Source organism: Lolium rigidum, chromosome 2 (genome assembly GCF_022539505.1).
Source record: "Lolium rigidum isolate FL_2022 chromosome 2, APGP_CSIRO_Lrig_0.1, whole genome shotgun sequence".
Taxonomy (NCBI): domain Eukaryota; kingdom Viridiplantae; phylum Streptophyta; class Magnoliopsida; order Poales; family Poaceae; genus Lolium; species Lolium rigidum.
In genome coordinates, this window is record NC_061509.1 from 23,058,246 (window position 1) to 23,071,388 (window position 13,143).

At 51.3% G+C, this 13,143-nt stretch overlaps 1 pseudogene; it reads left to right on the forward strand.

Annotated features, from left to right (window-relative positions):
* Positions 1 to 391: 391 nt before the first annotated feature.
* Positions 392 to 6,699, forward strand: LOC124689349 (annotated as a pseudogene).
* Positions 6,700 to 13,143: the final 6,444 nt, after the last annotated feature.

A 13,143-nucleotide genomic window follows, 5' to 3' on the forward strand; every position in this document is an offset into this window, starting at 1 on the left:
ATGGCGAGGCGCGGCCAGACAGACGCGGCACGGGGCGGCGGCGAGGCGCGGCCAGCGGGAGCCGGAGGCGCGGCCATGGAGAGGCGGCACGGGGCGGCGGCGAGGCGCGGCACGGGGCAGCTGCTGCTGTCCATGCTTGCGGCCGGCGTCGTGGCGAGCCGGCGGCGGCCCGGCAGCGCGCGGCACGGGGCACGGCCATGGCGCGGCGCGGGGCACGGCCCGGGCGGCGCGGCGCACGGCCCGGGCGGCGCGGGGCATGGCCATGGCGCGGGGTGGGGCGGGGCTCGACCTAGGGCGGCGCGGGCCGGGGCTCGGCCCTCGGGTGGCGCGGAGCTCGGCGTGGCGGGTGAGGGCGGCGCGGGGCGGCCATGGCGCGGCGCGGAGCTCGGCCATGGCGGGTCGGCCTGCGCGGCGCGGGGCGGGGCTCGGCCTAGGTGGCGAGGCGCTCGCGTCATGGCGAGGCGCGGCCAGCGGCGGCCCCGAGGTGTCTGCAGCTAGCCACGACGAGCTCCACCCCGTCGCGCCCCGCGAAGCACGCATGGCGAGCTCCGTCCCCGTCCCGGCCCGGGCGAGCTCCGCCCCGACTTCGTCTTGCTCGGCGGCGTCCGTTTTGCTCCGGCGACTTCCAGCGATGGCCGGAAAAAGGAGGAGGCGGCGGAGGCGACCTCCAGGCGAGGGTGGCGGCGGAGCTTGGCTAGTCGACATCGATTCCGGCGTGGAGCGATGGCTTTTTCCATGGAAAAAAGCAACCAGAGGAGAGAGAAGGGTGGGGGCGCATGTGGTTGTATTTTGTGTCACTGTCTGATGGGCCAGGACGCGGACATAGGCGGATACAGTGGACGTCCGCGTGCGTCCGGCTCGCCCCAAAAGTCTCTCAAATTTGCGCCAGTTTTGGGTCAGATTGGACACTGCACCTGTTCGTTTTTAAGTTGGGTTGCCCCGTTGAGAGCAGGTTTTGTCCGGGAAGACCCAAACGGACGTTTTTTTTTGCATTTGGGTCTCCCGTTGGAGATGCCCTTAGACACCAAAGTTACTCGAGCGGGCACAAAAGTTATGTCTTCCGCATCATAGTTGCTCTGTCGGGTATTAGTGTTGTTGTATTATTCAACAAAATTGATTTGTCATGTATCAAAGTTGCTCCGTCGGCACCAAAATTACTCCGTCTAGCACCAAAATTACTCCGTCGGGCAACAAATTTGCGTCATTGGGCACCAAAGTTATGTCCTTGGACACCAAAATTTACATGTTGGGCATTGTCACGCACTATTGGGCCTAGCGAAGGGAACTCCCTTCCCCCTTTTTTCCCAGCTCACGAACACCGATGTTGCATCCCAAGCAATAAAGTTGCGCCGTCGGGTTAAAAGTTGCTCAAATTTGACACACGTTGGTGATGGCGTACGGCGCGACGCATGCAGTCCATTAGCACAAACCTATCTCCTTCCTCCAACCGACGATGATCGCTGAGTTGGAATATCGTGCATAAAGTTGTAGGCAATAAAGTTGTCTACCTATTTCTATATAGTTCGTCTATGATTGTTGTGAAATTGCATATTGCCTACTACGATTATGAAGATGGAAGATTAAAGTTGCTCTGTCGGGTTTCGAAGTTGCTCTACTGGGTAGCAAAGTTGTTTCGTCGGGTTCCAAAGTTGCTCCATCGGATTTTAAAGTTGCTACGCTGTGCAGCAAAATTGCTCCGTTCGATGCCAAAGTTGCTCCGTCAGATTTCGAAGTTGCTTTGCTAGACAGCGAAAGTTGTCCCATCGAGATTCCAAAGTTGCTCCGTCGGGTTTTAAAGTTGCTCTGATGAACAGCAAAGTTGCTCCGCCGAGTTTTGAAGTTGCTCTGGTGGATAGCAAAGTTGCCCCGTCAGATTTCAAAGTTGCTCCGTCAGGTTTGGAAATTGTTCTGCTGAACAGCAAAGTTGCTCCGTCGAGATCCAAAGTTGCTTCATCAAATTTTAAAGTTGCTCTAGTGGACAGCAAAGTTGCTCCGTCAGGTTCATAAGATGGTCCGTGTTCGGAAGTTAACACGAGCTGCCGTCTTTGGTATCTCTTTATGACTCTCCCACCGAAATCCTCTCAAAAATCAATGGAGCCAGGCCATGCCCGAGGGGCCGAGACCTAAGTGCATCGGCAACATGTAAAATCCAACGTCTTCAACTCTTGCTTCTTCTTTCTTCTCGAATCTCTCTTTCCCGGCCAAGCGCGCCGGTGTGTGGGCGCCGCTGCTCCGGTTTCGACTCGATCTACCTGCTCCGGTGTGTGGGCGCTACTCCGTATGCTCGCCGGAGAGCGCGTGAGGGCAGCGAGCTGGCCAGCCGGGAGACCTTCCCTCCGTCCAGGGAGCCGGCCGGGGACTCGCCGGCAGGAGATTGCGGAAGCCCGGACGCTCCGCCGCCTCCCTCTTGGCGCCGGCGACTAAGAAGTCCTAGGCGGCGCGACGAGCAACAGCTTGGAGCTCGTCCCGATGGATGGCCGGGCGTTGCTGCGGTTGGTCCGTGTGGAGCGTCGCCCGCCGGCGGCGCGATTTGGGGGTGGAAATGGATGTCGGGGTGGGACTGGTGATGACGAGTGCGGGACTTCGGTTGTCGTGTAGTGTGCGTGCTCGGCGCGTCGTTCTGGCACGCGCAAGCCAACAAGATTTCAGGAAAAATGTAAGGATGGGGTAAACAGCTCCTATTCAAATTACTTTGAGCATCTCCATCGACGCTCCCCATGGCGGTGCCGACAGCGTTTTAGGGCCAGCGGCCAAAATGGGCTCACACCGACGCGCCCCAAAAAGCACATGCTAGTTTTCCAGCCCAACAGAAGCGCCGGCAACCCCGTGTCGGCCCCTTCGTAAAGGGTGTGAATCGGGCGCGCCGGCGCATCGCGTTTTGCAATGGGGTCGCGCTGTTAGTGACGCAAGGGCGCACCAGCGGGCGATTGTCCACCTCTCCGTAGAGCCGGCCGGCCAGTAGGCTAGAGAGTTGAAGACGATTTCACATGTCATCCAGAATCGAGGAATGAATAGTGTTTTATTGCCCGCGAAGCGAACCCGGATTCGCTCTGCTAGAACATTATTCATTCCTCCATCCTAACTAACATAAATTGAAATGAGGAGCGGCATGCTAGGCTAGTGTTCCCAACGACGCGACCCATTCGATTCGCGTTGGCCATTATGGGAGGGCCTGGCGTCGCCAAGGGGAGGATGTGTGGGAGCATGTGTTGGCTAGTGGCTAGCTGGAAGGCCTGGGAGAACGCGTGTTGTCCAGCCCGACACATTCGCGACCTAAATTTGGTAAACGGATGCATCGGTCCTTTTAGGTCACACCGTTCGAGCGTGATGCATGATACTCTTCTGCCTTTGTAGCTGTAGCAGAAGAAATAGCATGCAAAAAAGGTCTTGAGCTAGCTATCCAAAATTCTCGGTCAAATCTGATTATTGAAACAAATCGTTTCGCTGTTATTGAAGCATTCATGTAAGGGAGAATGGAGCACATGAGATTAAAAGGCAAAGAGTACCCATGAATGTTTGGTTACCTTATGGACTCCTTGCCCTCTTTAGTTTCTTTATCGCTAGATGCCTGCAAGAACCATTAACTCCATGTAGTTACAACACTCGTGGTCGGTAGCCTAGACCGATTAGTGCTACAGGGGGTACTTCCGACTGACCGGGAAGGCGAGCATGCAATGATAGGAAGCGAGAAGGTATATAGCCTGGATGGACGCGAGAATATGGAAGGACAACTTGGCTTAGCGGAGGAACATAGTACACATTTTAGGTGGGAGACTGTAGGGAATCGCCTGCTCAAGTTTCTCGTCAGTTATTTGAATCATTATCCATTCGTAGTCTAGGAGACCAATCAACGCCATGGTACACGTATTTGGTTGGTGTTGTTCAACTAAGAATCGGATGGACTAGGTTACATGTGAAGATAGACCACGTAAATGATCTCATGCTTTATGGATAGACGGTCTGCATCCGTATGCTTTCCTCCCAAAAAGTATTAAAAATTATTTTAATATTTTTTTTTGTTGAACCGTATTACTCCGTATATAAGGTTTGGTCACAGTCAAACTTTGTAATTTTTGACGAACAATCTTTGATAAAATATCAATATATATAGTCAAATATAATGATATGATACTACACTAATTATTTTATTTTTATTTTCTATATAATAATACACTTTTTACACATCTATTAAGCATCCTGGAATTTAACTTTGACCAGATTTTACATACGTACGGAGTAATATGAAACAGAGGGAGTATTTGCTAAACTAGGTTTAACTCCGTTGGGCCATCATAATCTAAATTCAAACCTAGCTATACATCTGCAGGAAACCTAGGTACTTGTATGCCCCGTCCATGTACTCGTACAAATTAATACTCTTTTATTACTCACCGCCACGTCTCCCCAACTCGCCGACGGTGCTTGATGTGGGATAAAAACGCCACAACCAACCAAGCCGACCATCATCGGCGGAGGATGAGGCCGCCACCGCAATGCCAGGGGCGCCGGGTTCGCGGCGTGGGTGCAAGGCCTACGGCGGCGGATCCACCAGCACCCGGAGCTGGCCTTCCAAGAGCACCGCATATCTGCGCTCCTGCGCGGGCGAGATCGACGCCCTCGGCGTTCCATACACATGTCCCGTCGCGCGCACCGGCCTCGTCGCCACCATTGTCGGCGGTGCCGGCCCTGGTGCCGTGTTCGTGCTCTGGGCTGACATGGACGTACAGGTCTATCAGTGAAAATGCAGGCAATCGCAACTGTAATGTTTACTCTTCGCTGTTAATTACGCATGCATGCAGAAGGAGAGGCTCCTTATAAAATTGGAAAAATATACTGTAATGTTTACTCCACTTAGATTTGAGATATCACTGATTAACTAGGCCGTAATCATTAGGCAAGTAGTCATCGAGATAGAGTTCATAGAAAATACTAAAGTTTAAGTTTCGCTACTCTTCAGGTAAGTCTGGCTAGACACCATCGAATGCAAAATCACCCCAATTTAGCAATGTGCCTTCTTTCTGTTGCGGCTATAGATTTGCGAGAATGGATAAGAGAGTTGACTGTAGGGATCTCGGATCGATCATGCAGACATTGTGATTCCCTATACGGTCTCGCAACGGCACCGTGCCGATACGGAAATCGACTGCTACTAAGTAGTACCAACAGAACTGATATAGTAATTTGACAGATGACTGCCAAAGCAAAGTGATTCTAGACGATACTGATATGGACTGCCAACAGAAAAGGTGCGTCTCACTAGACCACTTGTTTTGCGGATAGAAATTCCATCTTAATTAGTGGTAGGATTCGTTGACAAATCGATTCCCACTGGCCTATGCAGGAGATGGTAGAATGGGAGTTCAACAGCAAGGAAGACGGCAAGATGCACGCGTGTGAGGGCACGAAGCTCACGTGGCCATGCTCCTGGGGCGCCGCCAAGCTGCTGCAGTCCCGCAAGGACGGCCTCACGGGCACGGTGAAGCTGGTGTTCCAGCAGGCGGAGGAGGGCCACGCTGGCGGGTACCACGCGCTGCAGGAGGTCCTGGACGATGTGGACGCCATCAATCTTCGCGATGCACGTCGACGCGGACCTCCCGGCTGGCGTCGTCGGGTCAAGGCCGGGGCCTCTTCACGGCCACCGTCACGTACGGGACAACGCGGGCACGCTGTCGTGGACCCGATCGTCGCCGCGGCCTCCGCCGTGCTCTACCTACAGAAGCTCGTCGATCGCCCCCGAGACAGACCAGCTGCAGGGCACGGTGGTGTCGGTGACCTTCACCAGAGGAGGCGAGGCGTTCAAGGTGATCCCAGAGTCGGCGACTGCGAGATGGAACGCAACGGGGGTACGTGGGCGGGTGCTGTGGTGCCCGCGATGGTTTTCGGAACCTAGACAAGAACGGTGGCGAGAGACGGGGATGGCGAGCGTGGATGGCTCGGCGAGGCTTGCGGCAACTCGACGAGGCCTGCGGGAGGCTGTCAGTGGGAGCCGACGGCCGAGGAGAGTCGCAACGCGTAGCCGCCGTGGTTGTCGCCGTCGATGTACGGCAGCGGCCAGAGGTGGACCCAGCAATTTTTCCAAGCCTAGGCGGGTCACAAAGCAACTACATTTTTTCCCAGTCAAATATAAGCATTATTTGGAGCTAATCCTGTGTTCTCAATAGTTTTAATGCGGAAACACTGATATAATACATTACACGTTCACAACATATTCCAATGTTCGTCGGCGCTTGCTGCTGCCAGATTCGGTGGGGCTTGGCTGCCGCTGCTGCCTAGCCCGGCGCCAGAACCGCTCCACCTCCCGGGTTTCCTTCCTCCATTCTCTATCGTTGTTGGCATTGGCAATCTAGGGCTGGGTGGGATTGGGGTCGGCCGCTGGCGCCTGAGCGGGCGAGCAACCGGTCAAGGGTTTCGGCGTTTGCGGTGGTGTGGTTGGGGAACCGAAGACTCTGGGTATCGTTGCTCTGTTTCCATTCGAACCGCTGAAAGGTTGGATTCGCTTGCTAGTATGTTTCCTTCGCGTGGTGGCCAAGATGCTTGTCCTCCTGCCTCGGGCAAGGCCCAACAACTCGATGTTTTTGCCCTCGCGTTCTTGGCTTTTCTCGGTAAACTCAGACTTCGCGCAAGAAGCGAAAGCGACCGGAGCCTGGGCAAGCGCCGGGCGGTAGGGACGCTGCGTCCGCCCATGGCGGCGGCGGCTGAGATTCGTGAGGTGGAGAGGAACTGCGGCGTGAAAGAGAGGTGTTTCCAGATAGGAATTTGGGTCATAAGAGCATCTCCAGTCGCGTCCCCCAAAGCCGCCCCCCAAACCGCGCCGGATCGAGCGTTTGGGTGACGTGTTTTGTTCGTGCTGCGTTTAGGGGACGTCGCTCCCCAGCCGCGTCTCCCAAACGCCGCCCCCAAACATTAATAGTACCTCTTTTGGCTAGAAGAAAACTATTTACTAATATTCAAATCAGTTGAACATAAACAAATTATATATAAAACTTCGAAAAAATATAATTAAATTACATATAAATTCCCGTTAAACTACTACTTCTACTTCTTCTTCTTCTTCTTCTTCGCTGATGGCCCCGCCTTGTCGTCGTCATCGCGGTGGCGCTTCCTGCTCGTCACCTCTTCCGAAGAGGCGATGTCGGCGCCCGACGCGTCGGAGTCCTCCTCGTCGTCGTCGGTGCTCGTCGGCTGCGCCTTTGCCTTGGCCTTGGCCTTGGCGGCCTTGGCCGCCGCCGTCTCCGCCTTCGCACGGGCCACCGCCGCCGCCGGGTCCTTGCTCTCTTCTTCCTCCGCGTCCTCCTCCCAGCCCAGCCATTCCTCCTCGCTGTAAAGTGGCGGCGGGGAATCGTCGCCGCTGCATGGCGTCCTGGCTTTGTCCCACCAATGGCACTAGCCAGCTGGCTTTCCCTCGCTGGAGGTGTCGGACGGGAGTTGGGAGATGTAGCTCATCGTCGCTGGAGGTGTCGGATGGAGGCTTGGATGAATGGCGGCGTACGTACGGGTCTTATTGAGCGCGGATGAACGGCGGCGCAGAAGTCGAAGAGAGCAGTGGTTGCTCTTCCGAGGAGTCCACGCTCCATTCCGGCGGGGTTGGCGCGTCGTCGACGCGGTTGCCAATGCGACGGTTCCGCTTCCTGGCAACTGCACCGTCGCTACGTAGGTGGCGGTTGAGCATCCGAGCCGCTGACGCGTCGGGCCCGCGCCTCCTCGCCTCTCATTTCGTTGTGTCCGGCGTGCCCGGTGCGTCCCCTGTGGGACGGGGACGGGCTCGGGACGCCAGACACCGTATTGGGCCGCGTCGGACATAAAAGGTCTTTGGGACGCGCGGCTGGGAACGTTTTTTTGTCCGGCGCGCCCCAAATCGCTTTGGGGACGCTTTGGGGGACGCGAATGGAGATGCTCTAAGAGCAAGTACAATAAGTTACAGTCAGCTGACTATAAGAGATAAAATATTATAAGTTTGCTTAGTTGGAGGAAAAAGATTAGGAGAGAGAAGAAAAGTGGGCTCTTATCTAATAGCCAGCTCTAGCACGTGCTCCTATGCACTATGTGAGACTAAAAGGTGAGCCATGTATTATAAAAGTACTACACTTTTATAGCTTGCTATTGTACATGCTAGCTATAAGTTGACTATAAATGATGTGGCAAATTGTTATAGCCGGCTGCCGGGCTACACTATTGTTCTTGCTCTAAATCGTATAATCTGCGGGTACTAATAATAGCTCTGCTGCAACTATAATTAATCGAAACTAACGATGCATGGGAATCTTGGCACGCACTTGGTACACGTACTGCAGCCTTGGGGAGAATGAACACGTAGCTAGCTACTGAAACGTGTCCTACCCATGCATGTGCATGCAGACGTATGGCATCCAGCAGCGCGTACAGTATATAGCAGGCGTGGGAGACAAGGAGAAGAAAAGGACCGATCGATCGTGATTTTGGTTCAAGCTATGAATCCGTCGATCGATCATGCATGCACAAAAAGGGTCAAGCTGATAAAACTAGCTTTCCTAGTCTGAATAGAAAGATCCATCGATTGGAGTATTAGATTATTAGAGTATAGTACATGCTCTGTTCCAAACACTAAAATACGCCTACTAGTCAAGAAAAACCTCCAAAATTCCAGAGTTTTTCTTTAAGAAAAAGAAGAAGAACTCGAAAATTCAAAAATGGGTAAGACACAAAAAAGAATAATTCTAGAGTTCGTTAGTTAACTTAATTAAACTTGCATTGGCTAATAATATTTACTAGTACATTTGATTTCTTAGGAAAATCCAAAAATGGCCTTTTTTACACTCAATTATTTGCGGTACAATTTATTTCTAGCTAACTGAACACATCCCACGGCATGATCATTTAGCTAGTGTCAAATACAGCCTTCTGCTTTTCCCGCCCGTCCTCGTACGAGCTAGCTACTATACCTAATTTCCCGTCCGCATGCACATGTACGCGAAAAATCAAGCGCTGCACTCTAGTGCATTGCCTCTGCTTTTCCTAGCAAGCTACTACTCCACGTTAGTGTGTATTAAGTATTAACTCCGTCCATTTTGTAGGTTACTACTATGTGACTTAGGCATGTTATATCGAAGTGCTAGCTAGCCTAGCGTTGCTAGCTTTTCCGCCGTGTTTTGCATCTTGCTACGCACTCTAAATTTTAAAGTGACTTGCAAGAAATAGTTAAGAATCCACCGCCATGATGACCAAGCATGCTAGTTTCCTTTTGCTTTTCCCGCCCCGCCTACTACGAGCTACCTACTACCTAGTTTCCCGCCCGAGCGCACACGTACAAAGAATATCATGTATACTTTGCCACTGCTTTGCCTACCTAGCTACTGCTTTTTTTCGGGGGAAAAAGATTGTCTTACTCAAACAGTAGCATTACAATCAGCAAGGATGATCTCCATGATCTCATCCGGCCCAGACCCAAGCCATACAGCTGTGGTATCATAAACTCTACCAAATCTAGCTAAAGCATCACTAGCCTTATTTTGAGAGCGGATCTTGACAAAACCCACCTGATGGCCCAGGCATAGCGATCTAACCTCGGACACGAGGTGACCTAAGCTAGATCTATCCCTACTCTTACAGAGCACAACACTGTCCGTTTCAAAAATGATCGGAGCTTGGGTTTGCTGTAGAGCAAGGGCAATGCCTTGCATACACGCCCCTAGCTCCGCCTCCAACACCGAGCCGCAGTGGTGGAGGGTCCGGCAGGCTGAGAAGACGATCCTTGCCTCCGCATCTCTGAGGATCATGCCAGCACCTACACCACCCGCCTGCTCCATGAAGGATCCATCAACGTTGAGCTTGACCGTACCAGTGCGAGGCTTCTCCCACGCAATGTCCAGCTTCGGCTGACTCTTTACCTCTTCCACTCGACCATGACTCCCTGGCTGCTCCTTCTGCACGGGCTGCTTCCCTTTCAAGATCTCTTCATTCGATAGCTTCCGAAGATTGTCCAAAGAATTGACGTAGCTGCACAGGAACCGCCGTGAACCCTCTATGGCTGGTAGCGGCTTCTCATGGGTGACCTCATTTCTTGCAAACCATGCACGCCATGCGATCATGAGTATATGTCTGCATGTGCCCGTGGGTGCTGCTAAGATGAGCTCCTCCAGTCCAGAGCCATGCTTCCCAATTGAAAGAACATCTCTCACGTTATGTTTTGTATGTTTGATGTCAATATATGTGATACACTAATGCTTGATTAAGTGGTACAGGGATTACATAGTTTCATATTTGCGTGTGTTGGATTTGGTCGTTCTGTCAAAAAGCAACAGGAAAAGTTTGGCCAGGCCGGATAATCCGGGCCGGATATTCTTGAAATATCCGGCCCCCTGATTTTGGCTAAGTCGTCGAGGGAAAGCAGCGCAGTAAGGGGGCCGGACATTTGCGTTCTTCATTTCCCCCTCACTTGTTTGAGGGATCTCATGCTAGTGTTCCTATTTGGTTCCCTAGTTGATTTGTGTTGATGTGTTGTTGTTGATTGTTGTATTATTACAGATTTGGGAGCCTCCAATTCAGTTGTGGATGTGTGCCCCAAGAACCTTGTAAAGGCCCGGTTTCCGCCTCGAGGAAATCCCTTAGTGGAAGTGGGCTAGGCCTTCGTGGCGTTGCTCACGGGAGACCTGAGTGAAGTCTTCGTGATCTGTTGGTCTGGCTTTCGTAGCGACCACACTCCTCCGAACGTAGACGTACCTTCTTGCAAAGGAAGGGAACTACGGGAATCATCTCCGTGTCAACGCGTGCTACACTCTCGGTTACCTCTATCCCACTCTATCTCCTATATATTGTGTAGCTATATCTTGCCTAGTTGATAACCTTGTCATATAGGTAAATTCACTTAGTTGCATATCTAGAGAATTTACCTTTGTGTCAAACCTAAATTGAAAAAGAACTAAAAATTGGTTAGCACCTATTCACCCCCCTCTAGGTGCGGCATACGATCCTTTCAATTGGTATCAGAGCCTCGGCTCTTATTTCGGGCTTAACCGCCTAAGAGTATGCCGAACGAGGAGTCCTCGGACGGGGCCGCCAATACGGTCTCCATGGAAGAATTCAATTCGTTGAAGTCCTTCATGGAAACCAAAATGGAAGCTCAAATGGAAAGCATGAAAAAGATGATTGCCGAGCTTTTGGCTCCGGCTCGTCCCAAGGCTCCTATTATAGAGGTAAAGGACGCGGGTGTGTCCGAAGAGGGAGGTGCTTCGGCACTACCCTCCTCTACCAAACCCGTGGAAGGTGATAACTTAAACACTAACAAATCTCCCCTTGCATCTCCTAGGGATACTTGTGGAGGTGAGAGCTACAATCGAGTAGCTCCACCTTTTCAATCTCCCGATATACCGGTTCCCCATCCTCATTTGAACATTCGGGCGACCCACCTAAGTTTTCCATTGAAAATTACAACACTTGGCGATTTGAGTTTCGCTCTCATGTTTGCAGTGCCTCCAATGAACTTTGGAGAATCATCCAGGAAGGCTTCAAACCTTACAACCCCGACAAGTTGACTAGAAGAGAAGCGGTTGATAGTCAACTCAACAACACCGCCTTGCACATGATTCAAACTAGTGTGGGGACAAAGGATTTGCCTCGTGTTCGGAACTACACCACCGCCAAGGAAGCTTGGGATGGTTTGGCCGCTAGTTGCATTGGAAGTGAGAGCACGAGAAGGAACAAGTATAATGCTCTTAAGAATAAAGCCGAAGGATTCATGAGGCTACCGGATGAAGATCATCAAGACATGTATTCAAGACTCCTCATTGTTGCCGATGACTTCCGTCTTATTGGTGCCACCCACATCAATGACTCTTGGATCAAGGAGAAGTACATTGAATGCATGATGCCATATGTACCCATTGATGTCAAGACCCTTGTTGGGAGAGAATGCTATTCCTCTCTCTCTTCTCAAGATGCCGTGCACGAGATGCAAGCCCTCAAGGTGCTCGAGCAAAACTCTCATGATTCTCTCAATCGTGCCATTGGTATGTCAAAAGGGAACAATCTTGCCTTGGTGGTCAACCCCTTAGATGAAGTGCACCCTCAAGAGCAATATAGGGCATCTTGGAGTATGTCCTATCCGGAAGATTTGCAATGCCACTACCATGATCACATGGCCTTTCATGCTAAGTCCTTTTGGGTTGATCCCTCCAAGGCCAAGGAAGACAACATCAAGAGGAACCACAAGAGTGGGTTCACTAGCTTTGGTCCAAAGACAAGATCTTGCTACAATTGTGATGACAAGCGCCACTTCATTGCCGAATGCCCCTATGAGAATAGAGAGCTTCATAATGGAAGGCTCATTCCCAAGGACAAGAGCAAAGAATCAAAGGGCAAATATTCAAAAGCCCCCAACAAGAAATTCTACAACAACAAGACCAAGAAGGGCAAGAGGCACCCAAAAGTTGTGCTAGTGACTAGGGAAGAATATTCTTCCGATGAAGTTGAAAGTTCTAGTAGTGAGGAAAGTGAAGAAAGCTCAAAGGAATTGGCCGCCATCGTCACCACCAACATTCCCTCTTCATCTCTCTTTGACTCTCCCAATGAGAATCCCCATAACAAGAATGCACATTGCTTCATGGCAAGGTCCTCCTTGGACACATCTATTGTGCTATCAACTCAAGAAGAGTATTCCTCCGGAGATGATGATGTTGATGATGAAGAAGATGCAACCTCTAATGGATTGGTCGCTCTTGCCTCCCTCTCCACTAACTCTTCATCACCAAGTGAATCCCCCAATGAAGTCATTCATGTGGAGGAAGAAAGTTGCCTCATGGCCAAATCCTCCGAGGTATCATCTCCTAGCCCCTCTATGCCTAACATATCAAGTGATCTAGGGGTTGATGATGCTAGTCTAAAAGTAAAACAAGAATTGCTAGAATTTGATGAATTCTTGCTTAACCTACAAGGTATCAACAAAAAGCATGTCTCAAATCTCATGTCTCGTTTAGCTCAACAAACTGATATGCTTGAGAAAAAGGGTCAAATAGAGAGAGAAGACTCTCTTGAAATCCATGCTCTTAAAAATGCCCTTGAGGAAAGTCAAGAAACTATAGCCTCTCTTGAGGAGAGGCTAGAAAATCTTGAAGAGCCTCAAGATGAAATTAACAAGCTCACTAAAGCTAGAGATCATGCTAGGGCTAAGAC